General features: G+C 42.6%; 1 protein-coding gene and 2 long non-coding RNA genes across 3 annotated transcripts in view; 1 reads left to right on the top strand and 2 right to left on the bottom strand.

Moving 5' to 3' along the window:
- Positions 1–251: 251 nt before the first annotated feature.
- On the bottom strand, positions 252–20,147 carry LOC120396842. The gene is made up of 3 exons (XR_005593440.1): positions 20,105–20,147; positions 707–819; positions 252–388 (listed from the first exon to the last, which is right to left on the bottom strand). It is a non-coding gene; the product is annotated as an uncharacterized LOC120396842 (long non-coding RNA).
- Positions 14,200–27,803, top strand: part of LOC120398179 (highly reducing polyketide synthase cm3B-like) — a 62,068-nt gene continuing 48,464 nt past the window's right edge. Inside the window, exon 1 of the mRNA XM_039525316.1 lies at positions 14,200–14,272. The gene's annotated coding sequence lies outside the window, so the exon portion shown is untranslated. The remainder of the gene's footprint in view (positions 14,273–27,803) is intronic.
- LOC120396843 lies at positions 22,330–26,610 on the bottom strand. Its single transcript, XR_005593441.1, has 3 exons — positions 26,449–26,610; positions 22,866–22,978; positions 22,330–22,547 (listed from the first exon to the last, which is right to left on the bottom strand). It is a non-coding gene; the product is annotated as an uncharacterized LOC120396843 (long non-coding RNA).

The following is a 27,803-nucleotide window of genomic DNA, read 5'->3' as shown; positions in this document are numbered from 1 at the left end:
TCTATTCTCTCTTCCTTTAGCTCTCACCTCCCTTTGATGTTGGTGGTATTGTATATCATGTGTACATAAGGTGAGGAGAATAGAAACCTACTGAAATAACAAGACATGATTAAATCAATTTATATATACTAAAAATTGTCTGTTACAGTGCTCAATGTACTTTTCAGGTTTTGTAGATAAAAGCTTTGTTTAATTCAAGCTTTGGAAATTGTACATTATGCATTATAAAATACCCTGCCTCTTGAAAATGTCAGTAGTTCACTCAACAGGGTCCCCCTTCTTCAGAACAAATTCTTTGGTTGCCAACAATCATTCCTCCATCACCACATGCTAGTTTTGTTAGCCATGTCCCTCCTGCTCACTCAGTCTGCACTTTTTCCAATTTGTCCTGGAACAGAGGGGAGGGATGGTCACCAAGTTATTGTTTGGCTATTGAGGTTTGGAAATCTCAATTTAAACCCTTCATTTCTCACTTGAAGTGAAAGTGGACTACAAAGATGGAGCAGAGCTGGGAGAGGGAATACTTGTTTCTCCCTGTTTAAGGTAATTTGAGTGGTGGCTGTGTATCTAGAGAGGTGGAATACTGGTCAGAGTATACACTCAAAAAGCCATATTGAAGAGATGTGGCATATTTCAGGATATGATCACATAAAATGAAATTCACTCTTTTTACCTTTCTAAATCTGACCCACATTTTTCCACTTACCCAGTATAAGAAATGGTGCATTTGTGATGACAAATGGCATCCCACAGAACAACAACAGTCCAAATCTTAGCACGGCTGACCCAGAAGAAATGATTCCAGTCTAACCTGAAAAACTGTTTTAGCGTATGTGGGTTAGAATTTGCAAGCTGTTGCATATTGCAACATACCATAATTATAGTGTTTTGCATAAGCATCTTTTGAATACTGCTTCCCATTAGAACATTACTAAGTTCAAATGGAATGAATTTAAAATCAGACTGTATGGACAAAATTATTCCCTCAGTTAAAACTGTGCAGCCCCCAAAACATCATTGAAAAATCTGGCCCTATAGTTTAATGAATTGCATAGAAATTATAGCACACAGTCAAATAACTGAATATTGACACAATGTACAAATGCTAGAAGTCTAAATACTAAGATGGATGAACTAGAGTGCCTTGCATTATATGAGAATATTGATATAATAGGCATTGCAGAAACTTGATGAAATGAGGCTAATCAATTGGACACCATAATGCCAGAGTACAAAATGTGTAGGAAAGACAGAATAGATCACACCAGTGGGGGGATTGGCACTATGTAAAAGAAAGCATAGAGTTGAATAAAGTAAAAATCCTAAATGAATCAAACTTTACCATAAATTATCTATGGATAGAAATTCCATGCTGAACAATAAGAGTATAGCAGTAAGAATATACTACTGACCAAGTTGATGATGGTGAAATGCTCAGAGAGATTGGAGAGGCTACAAGGCAGAAATCACAATAATAATAAACTATCGCTATATTGACTGGACTTATGTCACTTCAGGAAGCAAGGCAGAGATAAAATTTCTAGACACCATAAATGACTGTTTCTTGTAGCAGCTTATCTTAGGACCCACAAGAGGAAAGGCAATTCTTGATTTAGTCCTAAGTGGAATACAGGATCTGGTCCAAGAGGTGAATCTAGTGGAACTGCTTGGTAATAGCAACCATAATGCAATTTAAATATAACATCTTTGTAGGGGAAAAAAGCCAAAGAAACCCACCACAGTAGCATTTAACTTCAAAATGGAGAACTACACAAAAATGAGGAAGCTGTTAAATGGAAACTAAAAGGAACAGTCCCAATTGTGAAATCCCTGCAAACTACATGAAGACTATTTAAAAACATCATAATAGAGGCTCAAACTAAATGTATTCCCTAAATAGGAAGGAAAAAAAATAGCCTTCTCACTTGCCTCCCCCAAATGCCATTTATGCTTGCTGTGATCCACTTCTTGTGATTAGGCCCTGTAGCCAGGCAAAGGATAGTCCCAGCCCTTTTCAGGGTAACAATGTCCAGATTCAAGGAACAAAAATTCTTCCACCCTTCCTGGGCCCACTCATCAAAGCACAGGATAGTGTGTAATTTCCTCAATAGTTGTAGGTAGCAGAGTGTGCTTTTTGTAGTGACTGACATCTGCTATCTAGGAGCCTAGTGTCAGCGAAGAAGAGCCCAAGAAGATCCTCAGACTATTTTGACAATGTGGGAACATACATTCTCAGCTGGTGGATTTGTCATGCTAGTGGCAGACTCTTCCTATTCTGCCTACAAGTAGAACCTCCATCTTGTGTGGATGGGAACTTCAAGCAGGTCTCTCCTCCTGAAGATAGGAAGGTAATAGTGACATTAGAGTGTGTAGTGACTGATAAATAGAGGGTGCTAGTAAGAGCTGTTTGCGATTTGTGTGGCATAGACAGCTGTTCCCTGGGAATTAGAACCTTGACTAATTTCATACAGACAAAGCCACCTGTCAGTCAGTAGGGCTTTTAGTCACCATTGAGCTGGGTTAGGTCAGAACTATTGACCTGGAGAGGAATACATTCTTAAATCTTGTTAGACATAATATTTATTACCAACCCCTTCAGACACCCAGTGCCTAAGCCTACCTGATTGCTCTTTAATAGCTCCTCATGTGTAGGCAGGACTGATAATTATAATGTTTGCCAAGCTGAGTATGGAGGGGGTCTCACACACAAAACTGTCAGCTGGAACTCAGGGCTGGAAGCTCCCAACCCAGTCAGTGGGTTCTGAAGGCCAATCAGAATCCAGGACATTTGGGAGAGATTTAAAAAAAACAACAACTAAAAAAATGCTTGATGTACCTTTTAAAATATACTTATCTGCAAGTACTTTTTCAAAATAGTGGTGAGGGGGCTGTGTTTTTTTTTTTTTTTTTAAGTACCACTATTAAGTACGAATGTACTTAAATACATGGGAACTCTGTGAAAAACACCAGTCCACTAGTGGAACCAAATTCCAGGTGGTCTCCTGTCATCACAGGGAGACTTACACTTGCTCCTACATCAAACTGCCTGCAAGGTGTACACAAGACTTTGTATAATATTGAAGCATGAAAGAACAACTTTCCAGAACCCAGAGAAAATACCTTAGTTCACGAGCAAGTTAAGAGTTGGTTTAAAAACAAAAGTATGTTTTTTGCCTCTTTCAAGGTTGCACAGGGGCCTTTTCTTCTTGAGGATGGACTAGGTGAACCTTACACACCCCTACAGCAGATTTCTTAAGAACATCAAGAAATATTAGAAACAGAGAAAATGTAGTAAAACCAAGAAATGGTTTGCTTAACATACCTAGATTTACACTTTGCACAAGCCAGTCCTTGCTTACAAAAAGGAGACACATGCTTACAAATTCCAAAAAGCAAGTTGTGGCTCTAACTGCAGTAGCAGAGTTCTAGCCACCACACTGTCCCAGAAGAAAGAGACCTCTCTGCCTATAGACTCAGAGCTCTCATTTCCCACCAACTCTCACTGTGGGTCTGTTGGCCTGTCCAAACATGGCTCCCATCCAGACCTCCTTGGGAATGTTTTTGACAGTTTTTGTGGTGTTTGAAACAAAAAAATCTCCCAACTAGAAAAAAATGTTGAAAGACAAAACAACACTAAAAAGCTTTGAAACTGCTGAAATGCAACACTGACATATTTGAAATGAAAAACTGTTTTTCTGATTCAAAATGACTTTTTGGTTCTAAATTTAAGCTAATTAGACTAAACAAAGTCAAAATAAAAACAAAACTCTGAAATATTTCAATTGAGCTGAAACAATTTTTTCTACTATTTTGGGTTTGCAAATATTTTTGAGATTAAGATTTTTCCTGATAATGAAATGAGAACAAAAAAGAAAAAAAAGAAAAAAAAAAGAAAAATTCAAAAATATTCCTGGGACAGGAATACCATTTCCTGCCCAACTCTACAGCAGTCACCCATCTCCCCATTCTTTATGCCAGTTTTCCCAGGATTGTCCTAGAGTCTCCAGTAATTAAAGAAAAATCTTTAATTAAAGAAAAATCTTTAATTAAAGATAATGTCATGTGATGAAACCTCCCCAGGTGGTTGTCCGTGTCTTAGGATGTGGTCTATTGTTAGTCCCTGTTTATGTGTACATCAGCAGGACAAGCTTCTTAATTGATTTCCTCAGGGCTGCTGGCCTAGCCACTTTCCTTGGACCATTTCCTCCAACCAGAGGGGCACTTCCTGCCTAGCAGCCCCAGGGAAGTCTATCAGTCCCTTGTCCATATTTTTGTTCTAAAAGATGTATAGACAAGGACTTTCATTTCCCCAATGGCTTATGTAGCTTGTGCGGCAAACAAACTCTTCCACAGTCTTCAATATGCTGTATTTCAAGACAAACTACATCTTGTAAGGTAAGCCTGCTGGCCGTATCAGAGGTAAGTAAGAGCACCAGGTTTGTCCTCTTGGTAAACCAGAATAAGGCTGCCTCTCAGTCTCTTTGAGAGCAGCCTCACAGGATACACTCTCAGGCACATCTTTCAAAGTTAAGCTTGTCTTTCATTCAGCCCAACTTCTTGTCTGGATTCTGATTATTACCGACCACATCTTCCTCCCTGCAGTCTGCAGTGAAAGACTTATGAGATCCCATTTCTTATCCTTTAACCCTGCTACCTTGTGGGTGATGATGAGAGCCATGGCTTAAATTCTCATATAGTATTTCCCGGAATTCCCCACGTTCCCCACCGTCCCATTCAGGGCCTGTGGCTTCAGCCTCGTGGGTTTGAAAATATTTACTGGAGCTCCGCTGTGGAGAGTTCCAGCTCAGTTTAAGCCCTAGTAAAAGAAGAACTACTTTTATTCTACTGCCCTGGTGAGGTCATCTTTGCTTTTACAATGGACTGCTTTTTAGCCCAATCCCAGTTAGGGCTCTGCGCTGCTGCTTCCAGGTCACCTGCTGGAGAATACACCCTTGATTTTTTCTCATCTACCTTGGTTTTCTCCTCAATGGGTGTTTCCTTTTCACTAATCTGGGGACTTGTGCACTCTCAAATTTTTCTGTCCTTAGGTGAGACAACTCCTGCTCCTGTTTTATAGCGTTAGTCAGGACCTGAACTCTGGAGGAGCATTTTTCTTCTAGTTCCTACAAGGTCTTTGCTTTCTGGGCCTGTAGGACATTCACCTCTGTCAGGATGTCAGCTCTGGTCCTCACAGCTGCAGTAATCTCTTCTTCTGAATCTTTCCAATTTATTAGAAGAGAGGTTTGCTGAGTAGCTATAGAGTGTACCACCATCACCACAGCTTCTATTGTAGTTGCAACCTCTGTATTTATGCCTCTCAATACCCTGTCCTTTGGTGGGCTATCCCATTTCCCCCAAGTTGCTTGGGGAGGTAGTTGTTGGCATGCTGAGATTTCTCCAGCTTGTGAACACACTTGCCAGTGTTGTCCTTGGAACTCATGAGGTCCTCCATCTTGGCGAGGAATTGTTTACTGTGCTCTGCCTTTTGCTCTATTGCTTCTTCCCAGGTTAAAGAGAAGCCTTGATTTCTCTCTTGTGTGCTTCTTCCTCAGCCTCTACACTTTCCTTCCATACTTGGCAGAGATGTTCTTCTCCTCTACCAGCACCTGACTTAGGGCCTTCTGCAACTTCTTCTTGGCTTCCTCCACTGAGTTCATGCAGCTCAGGCCATCATCCAACTACATGTCTGCTAGCTATTGGTGCAGGATAGAGATCTGTTTCCCAAGGCTCCTCTTTGACTCCTCTTCCTCCTCCAGCTGCTCTTGGAAGATGTTCTTCTTATCTTCCATCTGCTTCATTTGGCTGCTGTGGCTCAGCTTCTGGCAAATCTCCTTCTGCAGCAACTCCAGTATTCTGCAGTATTCTGAAGCTGTGACTCCATTGCAGAGACATCTTTCACTAATTTAATTGACTCACCCGCTGACTAGATGAGAAGGCCAGACATAGTATAGCCTGAATTGCAGTGTGATCCTTGCAGCCTATTTTTCACAGTCAGTTCTGGTCTGCACACTCTCATACTCAATAAATTTTACCTGCAGCTCTTGGAGCTGGACTTCTACCTTCTTCTGCTGTATTCAGTCCTCTTTGCACTGCTGAAGTATCTTCACTTCAGTGGACAGTACAGCCTGCTTATTATCCAGAGACTGCTTTGTGTTTTCAAATTTTGCCGTAACTTACTTGGTTTGCTCCAGCTGTTCGATCAGATCTTTCACAACTTGTATATGCCTTCACCCCAGCTCCTGGATTTGTGCCTCATGGATCTTTGCCTCATCATCTAGGGTCTTCCTCAGAAGAGTCACTTCCTGTTCCCACTTTGCCCTGAGTTTCTGCTGTGCAGCAGTAGAGTCTAGGCCAGGGGTCGGCAACCTTTGGCATGCAGTTCATCAGGGTAATCTGCTGGCGGGCTGCGAGACATTTTGTTTGTGTTGACTGTCCGCAGGCACAGACCCCTGCAGCTCCCGATGGCTGCGGTTCGCCGTTCCCTGCCAATGGGAGGTGTGGGAAGTGGCGTGGGCTGTAGGGACGTGCTGGCCGCCACTTCTCGCAGCTCCCATTGGCTGGGAATGTCAAACTGCGGCCACTGGGAGCTGCAGGGGGCTGTGCATGCAGATGGTCAATATAAACAAAATGTCTCGTGGCCCACCAGCAGATTACTCTGATAGGCTGTGTGCTGAAGGTTGCTGACCCCTGTTCTTGGCTGTCTATAAGCTCTGTTTCCTATGCCTTCAGTTTCCTCCCTTAGATCCTGCTTCTGAGTTTCTGCTTTGTTTCTGGCTGCTTGTTCAGCCTCTAGGTCTCCCTGAAGTTCAGTGAGCTGATCTTCCAGGTCAGATTCTTGAGTCAGGTTTCTTCCTGGACCATGTTGTTCTGGGCTACCTCCTCTTCAACCTTAGTCATGACTCCTTTTAGTTCGTCCTCCGTCTGTTCCAGTTAGTTATCTTTTAAGTTCTGTGATCTGTAGCTCAGTAACCTGGTCATGCAGATTGGTGGAGTCTTCCTCAAGCTTCTTGGAAATTATCCCCAATTCTGGAGGGATTCAAAGAGGGGGTGACATAGTCAAAGCAACAAGCTAGGAAATGATCTTTGCAGTGACATCCTGAATGAGTATGAGCAGGACAAGGTTGCCTGTGTCAAAGCCAGAGAGAAGAATGTTGCAGTAGTTGAGAAATAGAATCATAGAAATGTAGGCCTGGAAGGGACCTTGAAAAGTCATCAAATCCAGCTCCCTGTGCTATGGCAGGACCAAGTGAACCATCTCTGACAGCATGAGTGGTGAGTAACATAGGTTGGGGTAGGCTGAGCCTCCCCAAACAGCCAGGTGTGGCCCAGCCCATGCTCTGCCCCAGGGCCGCTCCTCCTGCTTCTGCTAGGCATGGCAGCTCCAGTCTCCTTGTGGCATGGCCCCAGCTCAGGCCATGCCACCCGCCCACCCCACGCTCCGGGGCTGCAACGTGCTGCTTGCCCTCCCGGTGCTCCAGAGTTGGGAGGGCTGCAGCTGCGTCACCTGCCCTCCCATCTCTCAAGGGCTGTGGCTGCTCTGTCCACTCCGGGGGTGGGGGGAGGCTTGGGGCACTAGCCTGGGGCAGGGGCTGGCAGCTGTGGTGGGCGGGGGGTGAGAGTGGGGATCTGGGCTGGGGCAGGGGTGTGCAGAAAGGGCGGGGATAGGGGCTAGCTCCCCCAGCTGGTGGTTCACACGCTGCCCATGCCTGACAAGTGTTTGTCCAACTTGTTTTTAATAGCTTCCACATCACTCTTGGAAGCCTGTTCCTCATAGGTCAGATGCTTACAAATTGTTTAATAATCTGCTCCAGTGTCTTTCCAGGTCTGACAATGATGAGAGCCTAGATGAGAGTTTTAGCTGTGTGGATAGATAGGAAATGTTGTTATGCAGAAAGAATTGCGAGATTTAGACTTTATATTCTACTAACCTCCACCAGCCTCTCCACACGCTTTCAATCAAATCTCTGCCTCCAATCAATTTTCTTTTTCCTTTAGCCTCCTGAAGCAACTCTTAGTTTCCAATGCATTATTTGCTCCAGTAGGTCCATCATTGTATCCTCTGGTCACCAGTCACTCCATTCACTAATCCCTCCAACCTCCCTACTTTCAATGGATCCTCCACAATCTGTATGGAGCAGCTGCTATTGGTATGTAAGAATGTGGGGTATGGCTGCAGAAACTAAGGGTTAACCTCCGTCTTACAAGGTGGGGTACTGCACTGAGGGAGCAACCAGCTTCGGTCAATACTATGCTCAGGTTGTTGTAATAGTGTTTTAAGAATAGTTTAATTGTTAAATACAAACTGTCAATGTCTGGGAGTATGTCTACACTGCAATCATGGGGAGTGACTGCAGCTCCTATAGACATACATGAGATAGCTTTTCTCTAGCTAGCTTGGGTACTGGAGCAATTGACCTGTGACAGCACTGGCTTCAGTGCACACTGTACAAGCCTACTCAGCATCCTGGGGAATTACATGGTTGCTAGCCTGAACTGTCATATCTTCACTGCTCAAGTACCCAAGCTAGCTACAATACAGCTACCTCAGGTATGTCTACATGAGACGCAATCACATCCCACGATTTGCAGTGTAGACATAACCTGTATAAGAGGAATAACATACGGTATTAGGAGCAAACAGATTTTTAGAAGCAAACAGAAGTTTATAGCAATTTCAGATTCCTGAACTGCATGCACACGGTCCTCAAGGAGTGGCCCAAAACCACTACCAGAGTTAATGTTTGGGGGAATAATAGGAAGTGTGAGGCAACCTTAACTACAGGTGTTGCAATCTGTATCACCTGTCAACTTTAAGCTATACATGAGGAGCAGGAGTTTGTCTCTGCTCAGTATATGTACTCAGAATCTAAAGGAACAGCCTAGATTCCTGCTGTAACTTTGAGTCTGGACAGTGCATTCTTGTTAGACTAAAAAAATAAAAAATAAAAATCAAAGCAGTCTGGTGTAATGCTATATCCCAGCATTGGAGCTGTTGGGTGTCAGTGGGAAAATAAGAAACTTTGACTCAGAGCATATATAGGCAAGGTACTATAAAAGATCTCAGAATTCCCCACTGGAGAAATGAATCCACTGCTTTTCTTTCTTTTTCTTTTTATAAAAGGATCTGGACAAGACGTGGTGAATCCAGGGGGTATAGGATTTCTGTTTGTATGCAGAATGTACCTTCCATAATCTCAATGATATAGTAAAAATCATATTGTTTGTACATCTATTTTCACCATATGAAGTGATGTAAAATGATATGCTCCTCCAAGATTTTACTCTAATCAGAAAGTTGATCATGAAAGTAACTAGGCAGTAAATGGAGATATAATAATTCAACATCATGGGAAGTCACGTTGTTATTTAGCATTTTGTAATTTCAAAGTGTTGAATAAACAAACAATTTATGACTTATTTTTCGGTGACAGTGTTTGAGCAAACTGAAAGGGTAAAATGAAATAACAGTTAATGATAAATAATGTTATTATGTGGAAGGTCAGCCTAACAAAAAACCTTACAATTCAGCAAACTTACATGTGTATATGATTTCTGGTAAAAAGGAGAGCATGTGTAGGAAAACAAAGTGATCACATATCTCTGAAACTGCAGAATAGATAGAGATTTTCAATTATTTCAGTTTGAAAGTAAAACCTTATGTTAATTATTATTTATTTGTATTATCATAATACCTATGAGCCCCAGCCATGTATCAGTACCCCATTATGCTAGCTGTTGCACCAGCACAGAACAAAATCAAATTCCTGCCCCCAAAGAGCTTACAATCAAATACTTCAGACTCTGGAGAATGCCAGGGATCTTAATTGGCCACTTAACTGTAATTCATAGCCAGCTAATACCCCAAAGGCCACCCCCCCAAGCCAGAAGTATTTGAACATGTGTATGTTGCCAGTGTGAACTGAGATCACGCTAAGTAGTCCTCTCAAAACAAGACTATTTAGCATTACCTCATTTTGCACTGGCAGCGTACACAAGATCAAATACTTCAGGCTGGGGGTGGGAGGACGGACTCTGGGGTCAATGAACACCCCTGGTTTTCTTTGGAGTCCCTGTTGCTCTCAGGAGTAGAGCCACCCTGGACAGTTGGGATCTTTAGCTCTGTCCTACTCTTCCCCTCCTGTGAGAATGGCTTTGGGTTGCTGACAGGGGGGAGGAGGAGCAAAAAGTGGAAAGAAGTCTGCCTGCAGCAACTCTGATTGGTTATTCTGCCTCAGGAGGCAGGGGAGTGGAGCAGGCAGCCAATCCTAGTAGAAGGATTGCTAAACAGAGATGGGGTCCACCTATCGAGAAAGGGGAAGAGCATATTTGGCTACCAACTGGCTAACCTAGTGAGGAGGGCTTTAAACTAGGTTCAACAGAGGCAGGTGACCGAAGCCCACAGGTAAGTAAAAAAACATGGAGACCTGGGAGAAAGGTCAGAATCTAGGGGGGGAGCATGGGCAGAAATAAGGAAGAGACAAGACAGAACATTCGGGGGGCGGGAGGGGGAAAATCAAATCAGTATCTTAGATGTCTGTATACTAATGTGAGAAGTACGGGGAATAAGCAGGAAGAACTTGAAATGCTAGTAAATAAATACAGCTATGACATAGTTGGCATCATGGAGACTTGGTGGGATAATACGCATGACTGGAATATTGGTATAGAAGGGTACAGCTTGCTCAGGAAGGACAGGCAGGGAAAAAAGGAAGAGGTGTTGCCTTATGTATTAAAAATGTATACACTTGGACTGAGGTCGAGATAGAAATAAGAGACAGATTTGTTGAAAGTCTCTGGGTAAGGATTAAAGGGGTAAAAAACAAGGGTGATGTCATGGTAGGGGTCTACTACAGACCACTAAACCAGGAAGAAGAGGTGGATGAGGCTTTTTTTAAACAACTAACAAAGCCATCCAAAGCACAGGACTTGGTGGTGTTGGGAGACTTCAACTACTCAGAAATTTGTTGGGAAAATAACACAGCAGGACACAGATTATCCAACAACTTCTTGGAATGTATTGGAGACAATTTTTTATTTCAGAAGGTGGAGAAAGGTGGGAGGCTGTTCTAGATTTGATTTTGACAAATAGGGAGGAACTGGTTGAGAATTTGAAAGTGGAAGGCAACTTGGGTGAAAATGATCATGAAATGGTAGAGTTCATGATTCTAAGGAATAATAGGAGGGAGAACAGCACAATAAAGACAATGGATTTCAAGAAGTCAGACTTTAGCAAACTCAGGGAGTTGGTAGGTAAAATCCCATGGGAAGCAAGTCTAAGGGGAAAAACAATAGAAGACAGTTGGCAGTTCTTCAAAGAGACATTATTAAGGGCACAAGAGCAAACTATCCCACTGCGTAGGAAAGATAAGAAGTATGGCAAGAGACCACCTGGCTTAACCAGGATACTGTCAATGATCTAAAACTCAAAAAAGAGTCCTACAAAAAGCGGAAACTCAAAATTACAAATTACAAAGGATGAATATGAACAAATAACACACACATGTAGGGACAAAATTAGAAAAGCCAAGGCACAAAATGAGATCAAACTAACTAGGGACATAAAAGGTAACAAGAAAACATTCTACAAATACATTAGAAGCAAGAGGAAGACCGAGGACAGAGTAGGTCCGTTACTCAATGAGGGGGGGAGACAATGACAGAAAACGTGGAAATGGCAAAGGTGCTTAATGACTTCTTTGTTTTGGTTTTCACCAGGAAGGTTGGTGGCGATTGGATGTCTAACATAGTGAATGCCAGTAAAAATGAGGTAGGATCAGAGTCTAAAATAGGAAAAGAACAAATCAAAAATTACTTAGATAAGTTAGATGTCTTTAAATCACCAGGGCTTGATGAAATGCATCCTAGAATACTCAAGGAGCTGACTGAGGAGATATCTGAGCCATTAGCAATTATCTTTGAAAAGTCATGGAAGATGGGAGACATTCCAGAAGACTGGAAAAGGGCAAATATAGTGTCCATCTATAAAAAGGGAAATAAAGACAACCCATGGAATTACAGACCAGTCAGCTTAACTTCTGTACTCGGAAAGATAATGGAGCAAATAATTAAGCAATCAAATTGCAAACACCTAGAAGATAATAAGGTGATAAGTAAGAGTCAGCATGGATTTGTCAAGAACAAATCATGTCAAACCAACCTGATAGCTTTCTCTGACAGGGTAACAAGCCTTGTGGATAGGGGAGAAGCGGTAGATGTGGTATATCTTGACTTTTGATACTGTCTCGCATGACCTTCTCATAAACAAACTAGGGAAATACAACCTAGATGGAGCTACTATAAGGTGGGTGCAAAACCAGTTGGAAAATCGTTCCCAGAGAGTAGTTATCAGGGGTACACAGTCGTGCTGGAAGGGCATAACGAGTCAGGTCCCGCAGGGATCAGTTCTGGGTCCAGTTCTGTAATATTTTCATAGAGAGTACACTTATAAAGTTTGCGGATGATACCAAGCTGGGAGGGGGTTGCAAGTGCTTTGGAGGATAGTATTAAAATTCAAGATGATCTGGAGAAACTGGAAAAATGGTCTGAAGAAAATAGGATGAAATTCAATAAGGACAAATGCAAAGTACTCCACTTAGAAGGGAACAATCAGTTGCACGCATACAAAATGGGAAATGACTGCTCATACTGTGCCCAGGCCCATGTGTATGGTAGCAGGGAGATATTTCCATAAGTGGTTTTGCAGTTCCAGATTTATTCACTCCTAATGGAGCTGCACCCAAATGTGCCCCTTCTGGCTTCTGCAAAGAAACATATGGTGATAGAGAAATTGTGGATCATGGTAGAACAGTAGCATCAGAGGATGCAAGAACACTCACTGATGTCAATAGGACAATGAAATGCCTGAGTACAAAGTGTAGACTTGGAAAATAAAGAGATCAACAAATGGCCCAAAGATATCCAAACAGTTTGCTGCAGCACTCCACAGCCCAGCTGGCATGCACACCTTCCTTGTAAAACCAAGACTACAAGTGATGAAAAGTTGGGGTGGTTCAGCAAAAAAGGGCTAGAGGGAAGCCTGATCCATCTTTGCTGGCATCTAGAGTGCAATGTCATGGTTCTGCATGGTTCTGTCCTACCATCTCCTACAGCCTTCTCGCCAGACCACCCTGGATCTAGGATTTCAGATCCAGACACCCAACCTGCTTACAACCCATCAGTACTGTTCTAGAAGGGACCAGGCGGTTAGTCCTTCTCCAGCGATTCCCAGGAGGGATCTACTTGCCTGACTGCTCTGCCAGAAAAGAAACCTGAGTGAGTACGCTGTGTTATAGTTAGGTAGTTAGGATTTAATTTTGCACCATTAAAGCACATTGCATCTGAGACAGGACTTTGATCTACCCAGATACTCAAGACCTACACTTCCAATTCCCAGTATAATGAAGCGTGTTTCTAACAGCATCTCCTTACAGGCCGGCAGTGCATCTGCACATGCACCACCTGGATACCTGTGACGTGGGGGACAGACAGAACTGAGGAGGGAGAGGCTTTTGGTTAGGAACATTGGGAAGATTATGTGGTCATGTGACCTGGTATGTTTGCCAATATAGTCTTTAGTAATTAAAAATAAATTAAATATCTCCAATCATTTTATACTGATAGTATATTTCTCTTTAAGCAAATCCTTACATTTTTAAGTTTTTAATTTGTTTTCTGGTGTGAGCTTGAATTATTTTTGAGTTCAAGTGGTGTAGCCACTGCTGTAAGGTGATTAATCCTTTGTCTCCCTGGAGGTGCCGCCCAATAGCTTTACTCTTCAGCACACCAGAAGGAGCCAAGCATCTACCAGCAGCACTGTGAAGCAATCCTACACTTAGAAACTGAACTGCTGCCCCATTCCTTTCCTGTTTGCACTTCATACAGGTATGAAGCTAGTTGCAAAAGGGGATTGATTGCACATGGCTTGGAACAAACCACCTAGCAAGTGTCCTGTGGGTGCTGTGTGCAGCTGTTTATCTCCTTTGTATTTTGGCCGGCATTCTGTAGTTGCCTTGGGTCACTAGTACCTCTGAGACTGGCCTCTGACCCTGTCTGGAGGCCCCTTTCGAAGTTCAGTTGGCCAGTCTTGGTTCTAAGCCAGCCTGATTGGAGGATAAGCCCCATCTGAGTCAGGAAATTGCCTGTGAAGGGAAGCAAGTGGCTGCAGTAAGGGGGAGACTTGATAAACTACAGATAGTGAGAACAGCTCCTGCAGGGAAAACTTTAATACCAGAGGGTTTGGAAGCCAGAGCTGGAAAGCTGAGACTCCACCCAGGTAGGGCCCTGGGAGGGGTTGCCAAAGCAGGAAAGGCCCAGGCAAAAAGACTGGGAATAGAGTGAATTGGGGACTGCTAGAAGTGAGCAGGCTCCAGCAGAAAGAACTGGGATGTGGGATTTCCCAACAGATGCTACAGGAAGGAATCAGCCAACAAGAGGGTAAAATTGATGGGCTGTGTTTTGAGATGTTAGTTTTATTTTGGAACTTAATTTATGTGAATAAACTCAGGCCCCTGAGAAGGGGGGAGAGGGGTGGAGGGTCAAGCAAAGCCCGTGTGGAGTTTGTGTAGGGAGCCCTCTGAGGGACAAAAAGAACAGGAGTACTCGTGGCACAAGTTATTAACAGGGCACTGCAGAGTGACCTCTAGTCACAAGGGGGTGCTCAGGAGACAGTTGCCAGGCTACACACTGGATCTATACCGGGGGTTCTCAGACTGGAGGTCGGGACTCCTCACAGGGTCGTGAGGTTATTACATGGGGGGTTGTGTGTTGCCAGCCTCCACCCCAAACCCCACTTTGCATCCAGCATTTATAATGGTGTTAAATATATAAAAAGTATTTTTAATTTATAAGTGACGGGGGTGGGGAGAGGGGGTGTCACACTCAGAGGCTTGCTATGTGAAAGGGGTCACCAGTACAAAAGTTTGAGAACTACTGATCTATACATACATGGTGAACTGCTATTCCTTCACATCAGGGAGTAGAGTTCTGTGACTGGCCTGTAACTGTGTATTTATTTTTCTCTGTCTTTACTCGCTGATAAATATTTTTATTTGATTCTTTATTTGCAAGTTGTATAATTCTTTTCTTGTCTCTCCCTCTCCCCAAGGAATTGCAGATGACAATCCCACACCCCAGTCACCCAGTTTATGGCTCTTTTGCATATTATTTGGTTGGGATTTTTCATATTTTTCTACTTTATTTTATCAAGATGGTGTGGTGGTACATGTTATGTAGTGGCAGGTTGTTGGTTTTTTTTTGTTTGGTTTTTTTTGCTTCTCCCCCCTCCCTCCCTGTATCCTGAGTATTTGTCCAGAGTCTCCTGGCAGCATAACCACATCGGCCACTGTTCGATCTAATGAGGTGTCATAGCCTGGTGAGATACTGTCAGGGGCGGCTCTACAAATTTGGCCGCCCCAAGCAGTCATGCCGGGGCCGCCCCCGGCAGCAGCGCGCGGACCTGCGCCGGGCATGACTGGCGACGGGGGTGGTCCGGCTGCGGGCTGCGCCTCGCGGCTGCGGGGCGGCGGGCTGGGGGGGCGGCGGCTCGCTGGGAGCTGCCCCCAGCCATGCCGCCAGGTCGCGAGGCCGAGCCAGCCAGAGCGCAGCCAGCGCGCGCTGCGCGCGGGGTGTCGGTCGTCGGGGTCCGGCTCCTCCCCGCCGGCATGCAGGGCCATGACGCCAGCTGGCCCCCCCCCCCCCCCCTGCCCCCTGGGAAAGGGGCGCCTGCTTGCCGCTGGGCTGGAGCCTCCGCTCTGGATACTGTATGTGACTTCAGGGAATTATTGACTAGTTGGCCTGTCTGAAGCAATTTGACATATGTTTCTCTCAAGGGATGCTCTCTTTCAGCACCCACCAGGTTTGCCCCCTGTCACCAGCACAATGTGGATAGCTGCCGGTCCTTTTTTTTTTTTGCTTCCCAGTGTGACCCGTATATGTGACTTATGTAAGAACATGGCCATACTTCAAGCTCGAGGTGTAAATTCCAGCTTGAGGAGACATACCCATGCTAGGTCTGATTGAGCTAGCAGCTAAAAATAGAGTGTAGATGTGGAGGCATGAGCAGTGGGTGGGGCTAGCCATCCCAAGGATATATGTAGTGTTTCAAACAGGTACGTACTCAGGGTGGCTACCTTCTCCTGCCACTCTTGCTCCTATGACTACACATTTTAGTTTTAGTGAGCTAACTTGATCAGAGCTAGCCAGGGATATATCTTCTCGAGCTGGAAGTGGAGATATACCCTAAAGGGGAACTCTTCTTTCCTGCTATTGATGCCTGTTAGCTGTTCCATGGATAAGGCTATTGGGGCCAGAAGCTGCACCCAGATTTCTGAACAGATAGAGAGATTCTGTTCCATAGTCTTTCTGATTCGGGGACATTTGTTCTGCCTCAGCTCCTATTTCCTTAGGTGTCTGAAAATGGAATTAGTGTGCTCACCCATACAGAGCAGCAACTACTGTATAGGTTTATTTATGCCTTTTCTTTTGGTGCTTGTATTTGCTACAATCACACATTCTTGCATGCACAATCCCTGATTTTGAAACAATTTAACGCTTCCTATTTGTATTTGAAACATGATAGTGCATCAGTGGCCCCCTAGAGTTTGCCCGGGAAAAAATTAGTGAGCTTTCAAATTTCAATTTTGAAAATTTTGCCAGTGATCGTCGTCTTGTTTTTGTGTCTTTGGCTATTTGGTTTTCATATTTCTTCTAGCCTTTCCAATTTAATTCTTCCATTTTACCTGCTGTTGTTTTTCTTTGTATTGGCTTCACTTGCTCTGGATTATCACTTTTTGAAGGATATCCTTTTCACTTGAATGTGAGGTACTTGCCCTTAGTCATACTACTTTTTATTCCCACTTCCTATTTTGCTAAGGGATATACATACATACCTACCTTTTGGTACTCCAGTTATGGGGTGCTTAAGTAACCTCCATACTAGACTGAACATTTTTAACATCTTAACTTTTCTCTTTAGTTTCTATCTGGATTCCATATTTTTCAAATATCTGCCTTCGTAAAGTTTAGAGTCAGTTCTATTATGGTACAATCCCTCCCCAGAGGATGTAGAACATAGTTATGTGTTGATTATTATAACTTAGTGGTTCAATTATGGTTCTTCTTAAACCACCTCCCATGTTATATTTTAATTAGGACTAAATCAAAACTTTCAACTTGCCAGAACATTTAGTTTAGAATTGACTTTTTTTTTTTTAGAAATTTATATTAGAAAAGTATATTTTTAATTGTTCTGAATGTATTCAGAAGACTGGTGTGCACATACCTAATTACATGTTTGCAAAGAGTCTAGACACCAGGAAGATCTCTCAGAAATGTAAGGGTGTAGAAAGGGTTTGGATTTTGTCAATACTTTGGGGGCAAAGCAGTTTCAGGAATATGCCTTCATAGCTCACAACTCAAAAGAAAGATTTATCACCAGGCAGGTGCTAGTGAAAAAGTGATACAGGATTGATAACTCAGGAAGATAAACTAATGATTGTGAAGCCAAAGGCCTTGGACATTTTGTCTTATTGATTTTTGAAACTTCCTGCCTATGAAAGATGTTGCAGACCATGGGTTTTGAAGGGGCCAACAGCTAATTTCCATGTTTTAACACTTAAAAAAATAAAACAATGTTGGGTCTAGACCTGGGATGGAGCACTATGAGGTTGACTATATGATACCTGAGGAGAAAGCAGAGTTTCTGGAGTGGTATCAAGCTAATCAAAATTACATTTGACCTACAAAATGAACTGGTACATTATTGCCAGCAGGATGTACAAATTATGAGACAAGTCTGAATCCTCTACAGAAAAGAAATCATGGAGATGACAGAAGCTGTGGTGTTGAAGAGTAGCACAGAGGTGCTGAATTGGTAAACGTGTATAGAGCCTTTATAATATATCACATTGGCTCCAGTTTTCGGGGCGCTGCACAGGTTTACGTTTTTAAACTCCATGACCATAGGGCTTCTCACACTATCAACTAGTTTCACTAGACAACTATCACAGGCAGAAAAAGAAATATTCTACCCTGGCTATCCAGTGGCTGATACAACCCCTGAAGGAACTACAGATATTCAGCATGCTGTCGGGGTGGATGGTTTCACGTGAGTCCCTACTTACTGGATGGTTATACAGCTAGCAATGATAAACCCACAGCTTTTTGAATTTATCAGCTGTTTTTTCCATGGGTGTGCCATCTGTTACCGTGAAAAGGTATAGAACCTTCTTTTTGGGACAACATTTGGTCAACATTATTACCAGACCCAGTTTTAGGGCTGGCTTTCTCTAAAAGCCAGGGTTCGTAATCAGAACACTCTGGGAACATGAATGGCCAGTATGGTAGAATCAGACAAGAATGTGGCATATTGAGGACTGTTGGAACTGCAAGCTATCACTTAAGAGGGGAGTGGTTTCCTGGTCCGGCTTGTAGGCTAGGAGCTCTGTAAGGAAGCATGTGAATTCCAGAGTCAGTCTGAAGAGAACTGACCTAGGACAAGATTGGGTGAGTTTTGTCTCTCTACCTGAGGGAGCAGCTGACTTTGTCTTTCTCTGTTTTTTGGGTTCTTGTGTGTTCTGAATTTTAAGAAATAAAGTAGAATTATTTGTAAGTCTCTAGCCAGTGTATGTCATATTTTTAATCTAACTTCTCTATGTGTATGCCACAAAATATAACAGAGAATACAGGTGATAAGGATAGGATTTTTTTTTTAAAGTGTAAAGATAAAATGGTGGCATCTGGCAATATGGACAGTTTCTAATTTAATAAAAAAGGTTTTTTGCCACATTCTCAGACATAAGCAGTATTTTTATGAAAATGCTATAGAAGATACCAATAAACAAAAAGCTGTTTGTCTAATATTGGTGGGGTCTATTAACCCCACAAAGAAAGAAGTACTAACATTTGAAAATGAGCATGCCTGAGAAGAAGGGGATCAACAGCAGTCAGGAAGATGACACAGGTTGATGCCTATCATAGGGATCCAGGTTTTATGGAGCTCTCACTGGCAAAAGCAATAGGTTTTTAATAAGCTGTAGTTCATGTGTGTGTGTTTTTTTTCACACCCCTGAACGACAAAAGTTTTGCCTACGAAAGTCCAGTGTAGACAAAGCCTTACACAGAGCTTTTCATCAGGTCTGGGAAACATGCTCAGAGCGTCATAGCTAAATACAAGGCAGACCAGATTGTTCCCTTGAAATGTATTTACTACTTATGCTAACAGGCCATTTCACCATGAATGTTTAACACCTCTCCAATCATTGGTGATAGGGTGGAAGCAGCTGGAGGGTGGGGGTTGTTAGTGGAGTATAGGTTGTTGTAATAAACCATAAATCCCATGTCTCTATTCAGCCCATTATTTTTATTGTCTAGCAAAATTATGAATTTAAACTTCCAAGCTTGTCTTTTGAAAGTGTTGTGCAGGTTTCCTTTGAAGGTGTGGACTAATAGGTCAGATATAGAGTGATTGCTTTGTGAACATTTTTCACCCACACTTGATATGATGGGGTTTTTTTTTTGTCTTTTTATCATTTTCCTTTGTTCACTCAAGAGCGCAGTGAGTGTCTGGTTGCACTCACATAGTGCACTAAATGCCCAATAACAACTTTGGAATAGTAAAAGTTAAACTATGTCCTCCGTGACAGCTCTCTTTCTTCCAGTGATGCCACTCTGGATAGATGGCAAACTCCTGTTCCTTCTGTGCCTAGCACATGCAGAAACCAAACAGCAGCTGCCTTGCACACCTGGTGAAAGCTTGGAATTCAGATCTTTGTTCCATAAATCCAGACACTTGTGCTGGTAGGACTTAAAGCTGGGGGATATATGAAATGTAGTAAAACTTAACTTCTATAAATATTACTGAGATTCTGATTTCAAATACTATAAAGAAAGATCATAGTAAGGACAAGAGAGGAAAGATATTGCATTGAAGTAGCATAAAAACTTTGAAACCATTTTCCTAAAAACAATGATTAGGGATATGGGATTTAAATCTGACAGAGAATAAATTCATTTGGTACCTGTTTATAACTGTCTTGCTGTGTAAGTACATGAACCTATTTTAAACCGTACTTATTTGTGCTGTATCCTTGAGAGTTCAGTTGCTTACCTCTTGTTCTGTTGTCCTGCTAAAATTAAACCTTGGATTTAAGTATTACTGAGAATTTACGAGCATTATCAACTACAACTGTTTTGCCATCAGCTCTACCTAAATATCCTTCATTCCTTCTCTCACATGCAGGCAGCACAGCTGCTGAGGAAGGGAACTTCAGAACAGCTGCCCTGACCTCTGTGTGTATGTGTGTGTGTGTGTGGTGGTGGTGGGGGGAATACCCCATAACTCTTAACCTTGCTTCAGTTTTCACAGGAGTTTGCTACAAAATGCTGAAGTATTTTTCTATGGTGATTCTTGATTGGGTTGTTTGTATGTCCAATTACAGAAGTTATTCTGTGCGCGTGAATACCTCACACTTTCAAACATTATCCTCATTTCCATTTCTGTATGGGCAATCTAAATGTTGGTTTACTCTTGTCTATCTTAAGGTACTTCTACACTGGAGCTGTAGTTTCAAGCTTGAGGAGATATTCCTTCACGAGTTCTGATTTGAGCTAGTATGCTAAAAGTATAAAAGGGGAGCCACAGGGATGCAAGCGGCAGGACGGGTGGCTAGCCAACCAAGTACCTACCAAGGGTTTCAGATGGGATTATACTTGGAGTGTGAGTCCACCCGTTGCTCATGCCACCATGGCTACACTACTATTTTTAGCATGGTAGCTTGATTACAGCTAGTGCCTATTTGTACCTGAGCTGGAAATTGTTGCCAGCCCAGAGGGCCCGAGGGGGCCACAGCGGGTTCGTTGCCCAGTGTGCGTCGCACTAATTAACACACCAGGGTGGAGAAGCAGACAAAGTTTATTTGAGATCTCGAAGCGATGCCAGGAGACAGACACGTCTCAAATCAAGCACACTAATTACAAGCAAGTTCCCCTTTTATATTTCAAGCTGTCTGTACAAGCCTTTGTTTCTCCCTGTTTTTCCCCCTTCCTCCCTCCCCCTTGCAACAATTACACTAAACACTATATTGTAGCTTGTGTGATGGAACAAGGCCGGATGGCTACAGGAAAGTACTGAGGCACAGGTATGTTAGTCCCAGGCTAAGCAAATCCCTAGTACCATGGGAACCAAAATGGCAGTTGCTCTAGGGTAATCAAGGCACCTGGGGCCAATTAAGAACTTTCTAGAAGGCTACATTGATTGGAGCACCTGCAGCCAATCAGGGCAGGCTAATCAGGGCACCTGGTATAAAAAGGGGAGCTCACTCCAGTCAAGAGAGGAGGAGTCAGAAAGTGCATGTGAGGAGCTGGGAGTCAGAGACACAAGGAACTAAGAACTGAGAGGGTGTACTACTGGAGGATTGAGGAAACACCATACAATCAAGCAGTATCAGACACCAGGAGGATCCTATGGTGAGGATAAAGAAGGTGTTTGAAGGAGGCTATGGGGAAGTAGCCCAGGGAGCTGTAGCGGTCAAGCAGCGGTTACAAGTAGCACTGTAGAGACTGCTGCAATTCATAGGGCCCTGGGCTGGAACCCGGAGTAGAGGGTGGGCCCGGGTTCCCCCCAAGCCTTGCTACTCCTAATCAGACATAGGAGGAGTTGATCCAGACTGTGGGCTTCATCCAAGGGGAAGACCACTGAAGGGAGGAAATCCGCCAATAAGCGCAGGACCTCCTAGAGGAGAGGAGGAACTTTGCCACACTTGTTAGAACTGTTCTCATTCGCATGTTTATCTATGGCCTTCACAGCACAGATGCATGCAGACTTCCCTCCCTCTTCTCCCCCGTCTTACTGCCGCTTTTTGCTGTTTCGAGCTGTACTGCAGCTGCAAGCTAAGAAAGCTGACAGTTACAAATTTTGCTTGCTGTTTATTAGCATTTTAGGCTGGTTAAAATTCACAGCATGTAAGAACTTTGGTTCACTCAGGCCTAGATCTCACAACTTTGGTTCACTTAGGCCTAGGGACACCAACAAAATTACACCTCTAGCTCCACTATAGACATACCATAAGATACTGAGAGTATTGTATTTGTTTTATAGCCTAGTTTGATACTGGATTAGGCTATTACTTTTTAAGCATTATTAATATGACAAAGGTGAACTAAGGGTCTAGTCTCTCTTCCTTTAGCTCTCACCTCCCGTTGATGTTGGTATTATTGTAAATCATGTGTATATGAGCTGAGGAGAATAGAAACCTACTGAAATAACAAGACATGATTAAATCAATTTATATATACTAAAAATTGTCTGTTACAGTGCTCAATGTACTTTTCAGGTTTTGTAGATAAAAGCTTTGTTTAATTCAAGCTTTGGAAATTGTACATTATGCATTATAAAATACCCTGCCTCTTAAATGTCAGTAGTTCACTCAACAGGGTCCTCCTTCTTCAGAACAAATTCTTTGGTTGCCAGCAATCATTCCTCCATCACCACATGCTAGTTTTGTTAGCCATGTCCCTCCTGCTCACTCAGTCTGCACTTTTTCAAATTTGTCCTGGAACAGAGGGGAGGGATGGTCACCAAGTTATTGTTTGGCTATTGAGGTTTGGAAATCTCAATTTAAACCCTTCATTTCTCACTTGAAGTGAAAGTGGACTACAAAGATGGAGCAGAGCTGGGAGAGGGAATACTTGTTTCTCCCTGTTTAAGGTAATTTGAGTGGTGGCTGTGTATCTAGAGAGGTGGAATACTGGTCAGAGTATACACTCAAAAAGCCATATTGATGAGATGTGGCATATTTCAGGATATGATCACATAAAATGAAATTCACTCTTTTTACCTTTCTAAATCTGACCCACATTTTTCCACTTACCCAGTATAAGAAATGGTGCATTTGTGATGACAAATGGCATCCCACAGAACAACAACAGTCCAAATCTTAGCACGGCTGACCCAGAAGAAATGATTCCAGTCTAACCTGAAAAACTGTTTTAGCGTATGTGGGTTAGAATTTGCAAGCTGTTGCATATTGCAACATACCATAATTATAGTGTTTTGCATAAGCATCTTTTGAATACTGCTTCCCATTAGAACATTACTAAGTTCAAATGGAATGAATTTAAAATCAGACTGTATGGACAAAATTATTCCCTCAGTTAAAACTGTGCAGCCCCCAAAACATCATTGAAAAATCTGGCCCTATAGTTTAATGAATTGCATAGAAATTATAGCACACAGTCAAATAACTGAATATTGACACAATGTACAAATGCTAGAAGTCTAAATACTAAGATGGATGAACTAGAGTGCCTTGCATTATATGAGAATATTGATATAATAGGCATTGCAGAAACTTGGTGAAATGAGGCTAATCAATTGGACACCATAATGCCAGAGTACAAAATGTGTAGGAAAGACAGAATAGATCACACCAGTGGGGGGATTGGCACTATGTAAAAGAAAGCATAGAGTTGAATAAAGTAAAAATCCTAAATGAATCAAACTTTACCATAAATTATCTATGGATAGAAATTCCATGCTGAACAATAAGAGTATAGCAGTAAGAATATACTACTGACCAAGTTGATGATGGTGAAATGCTCAGAGAGATTGGAGAGGCTACAAGGCAGAAATCACAATAATAATGGGGGATTTAAACTATCGCTATATTGACTGGACTTATGTCACTTCAGGAAGCAAGGCAGAGATAAAATTTCTAGACACCATAAATGACTGTTTCTTGTAGCAGCTTATCTTAGGACCCACAAGAGGAAAGGCAATTCTTGATTTAGTCCTAAGTGGAATACAGGATCTGGTCCAAGAGGTGAATCTAGTGGAACTGCTTGGTAATAGCAACCATAATGCAATTTAAATATAACATCTTTGTAGGGGAAAAAAGCCAAAGAAACCCACCACAGTAGCATTTAACTTCAAAATGGAGAACTACACAAAAATGAGGAAGCTGTTAAATGGAAACTAAAAGGAACAGTCCCAATTGTGAAATCCCTGCAAACTACATGAAGACTATTTAAAAACATCATAATAGAGGCTCAAACTAAATGTATTCCCTAAATAGGAAGGAAAAAAAATAGCCTTCTCACTTGCCTCCCCCAAATGCCATTTATGCTTGCTGTGATCCACTTCTTGTGATTAGGCCCTGTAGCCAGGCAACGGATAGTCCCAGCCCTTTTCAGAGTAACAATGTCCAGATTCAAGGAACAAAAATTCTTCCACCCTTCCTGGGCCCACTCATCAAAGCACAGGATAGTGTGTAATTTCCTCAATAGTTGTAGGTAGCAGAGTGTGCTTTTTGTAGTGACTGACATCTGCTATCTAGGAGCCTAGTGTCAGCGAAGAAGAGCCCAAGAAGATCCTCAGACTATTTTGACAATGTGGGAACATACATTCTCAGCTGGTGGATTTGTCATGCTAGTGGCAGACGCTTCAAAGAGTTCTATTCTGCCTACAAGTAGAACCTCCATCTTGTGTGGATGGGAACTTCAAGCAGGTCTCTCCTCCTGAGGACAGGAAGGTAATAGTGACATTAGAGTGTGTAGTGACTGATAAATAGAGGGTGCTAGTAAGAGCTGTTTGCGATTTGTGTGGCATAGACAGCTGTTCCCTGGGAATTAGAACCTTGACTAATTTCATACAGACAAAGCCACCTGTCAGTCAGTAGGGCTTTTAGTCACCATTGAGCTGGGTTAGGTCAGAACTATTGACCTGGAGAGGAATACATTCTTAAATCTTGTTAGACATAATATTTATTACCAACCCCTTGAGACACCCAGTGCCTAAGCCTACCTGATTGTTCTTTAATAGCTCCTCATGTGTAGACAGGACTGATAATTGTAATGTTTGCCAAGCTGAGTATGGAGGGGGTCTCTCACACACACAAAACTGTCAGCTGGAACTCAGGGCTGGCAGCTCCCAACCCAAGTCAGTGGGTTCTGGGGGTTCTGAAGGCCAATCAGAATCCAGGACATTTGGGAGAGATTTTTAAAAAACAAACAAACAAAACCACAGCCTTCTCACCACTATTTTGAAAAAGTACTTGCAGATAAGTATATTTTAAAAGGTACATCAAGCATTTTTTTAAAGTACCAGTATTAAGTACAAATGTACTTAAATACATGGGAACTCTGTGAAAACACCACTCCACTAATGGAACCAAATTCCAGGTGATCTCCTGTCATCACAAGGGAAACTTACACTTGCTCCTACATCAAACTGCCTGCAAGGTGTACACAAGACTTTGTATAATATTGAAGCATGAAAGAACAACTTTCCAGAACCCAGAGAAAATACCTTAGTTCACGAGCAAGTTAAGAGTTGGTTTAAAAAAACAAAAGTATGTTTTTTGCCTCTTTCAAGGTTGCAGGGGCCTTTTCTTCTTGAGGATGGACTAGGTGAACCTTACACACCCCTACAGCAGATTTCTTAAGAACATCAAGAAATATTAGAAACAGAGAAAATGTAGTAAAACCAAGAAATGGTTTGCTTAACATACCTAGATTTACACTTTGCACAAGCCAGTCCTTGCTTACAAAAAGGAGACACATGCTTACAAATTCCAAAAAGCAAGTTGTGGCTCTAACTGCAGTAGCAGAGTTCTAGCCACCACACTGTCCCAGAAGAAAGAGACCTCTCTGCCTATAGACTTCAGAGCTCTCATTTCCCACCAACTCTCACTGTGGGTCTGTTGGCCTGTCCAAACATGGCTCCCATCCAGTCCTCCTTGGGAATGTTTTTGACAGTTTTTGTGGTGTTTGAAACAAAAAAATCTCCCAACTAGAAAAAAATGTTGAAAGACAAAACAACACTAAAAAGCTTTGAAACTGCTGAAATGCAACACTGACATATTTGAAATGAAAAACTGTTTTTCTGATTCAAAATGACTTTTTGGTTCTAAATTTAAGCTAATTAGACTAAACAAAGTCAAAATAAAAACAAAACTCTGAAATATTTCAATTGAGCTGAAACAATTTTTTCTTCTATTTTGGGTTTGCAAATATTTTTGAGATTAAGATTTTTCCTGATAATGAAATGAGGGAAAAAAAAAAGAAACTCAAAAATATTCCTGGGACAGGAATACCATTTCCTGCCCAACTCTACAGCAGTCACCCATCTCCCCATTCTTTATGCCAGTTTTCCCAGGATTGTCCTAGAGCCTCCAGGAATTAAAGATAAAATCTTTAATTAAAGATAATGTCATGTGATGAAACCTCCAGGAATTCATCCAACCAAAGTTGATAACCCTACCATGTAGTCTCAGAGCACTCCTTAGTGATTTGGTGTCATGTTGTAGGCATGTCCCTCCCCCCAATTAGAGTAGCTACAGTAACAACCCAGGGGGAAAAACACCACCACACAGTAACCAGATAACATGTCCTGTTTTCAGGACAGGAACTATTGCAATCAAATGCTTCATCAGTTCAGGAATCCTTACGACAAACCTGTTCATCAGGCCATGGATTCAGTACTCCCAAACTTACTCTCCACACCCAGGTCTCTGAGTCACTTTGGGCTAACTTCTGGTGCCTAAGCAGCTGCTAGCCACTACAGCCTGCCTTGTTCCTGCTCCCACACACTCTTTGCTCTGCTTCCTGTTTATATCACTCAACTCAGCCCCTAGGCAGGTCAGGGCCTTGATGATTATTGTTAGTCCCTGTTTATATGTGTACATCAGCAGGACAAGCTTCTTAATTGATTTCCCCAGGGCTGCTGGCCTAGCCACTTTCCTTGGACCATTTCCTCCAACCAGAGGGGCACTTCCTGCCTAGCAGCCCCAAGGAAGTCTATCAGTCCCTTGTCCATATTTATGTTCTAAAATATGTATAGACAAGGACTTTCATTTCCCCAATGGCTTATGTAGCTTGTGTGGCAAACAAACTCTTCCACAGTCTTCAATATGCTGTATTTCAAGACAAACTACATCTTGTAAGGTAAGCCTGCTGGCCATATCAGAGGTAAGTAAGAGCACCAGGTTTGTCCTGTTGGTAAACCAGAATAAGGCTGCCTCTCAGTCTCTTTGAGAGCAGCCTCACAGGATACACTCTCAGGCACATCTTTCAAAGTTAAGCTTGTCTTTCATTCAGCCCAACTTCTTGTCTGGGTTCTGATTATTACCGACCACATCTTCCTCCCTGCAGTCTGCAGTGAAAGACTTATGAGAGTCCATTTCTTATCCTTTAACCCTGCTACCTTGTGGGTGATGATGAGAGCCATGGCTTAAATTCTCATATAGTATTTCCCGGAATTCCCCACGTTCCCCACCCTCCCATTCAGGGCCCGTGCTTCAGCCTCGTGGGTTTGAAAATATTTGCTGGAGCTCCGCTGTGGAGAGTTCCAGCTCAGTTTAAGCCCTAGTAAAAGAAGAACTACTTTTATTCTACTGCCCTGGTGAGGTCATCTTTGCTTTTACAATGGACTGCTTTTTAGCCCAATCCCAGTTAGGGCTCTGCGCTGCTGCTTCCAGGTCACCTGCTGGAGAACACACCCTTGTTTTTTTCTCATCTACCTTGGTTTTCTCCCCAATGGGTGTGTCCTTTTCACTAATCTGGGGACTTGTGCACTCTCACATGACCCATCTTTTACTTGACCTTCACTATAGCTTAAACCTTTGTTCAGGGCTGCCTTCTCTGTCTCTAGTAGTTCCACTTCTTCATCCTGTGCCAGGATGATCTGATACTGGTGAAAGACTTCTTCACAAAGCTCTTCCAGGTCTTTCTCCAACAGCAAACACGGTTGCTCACCATTTTCTTTTTCTGTCCTTAGGTGAGACAACTCCTGCTCCTGTTTTATAGCGTTA

This window comes from Mauremys reevesii, linkage group 2 (genome assembly GCF_016161935.1).
Source record: "Mauremys reevesii isolate NIE-2019 linkage group 2, ASM1616193v1, whole genome shotgun sequence".
Taxonomy (NCBI): Eukaryota; Metazoa; Chordata; order Testudines; family Geoemydidae; genus Mauremys; species Mauremys reevesii.
This window is presented reverse-complemented; position numbering and strand designations above follow the sequence as displayed.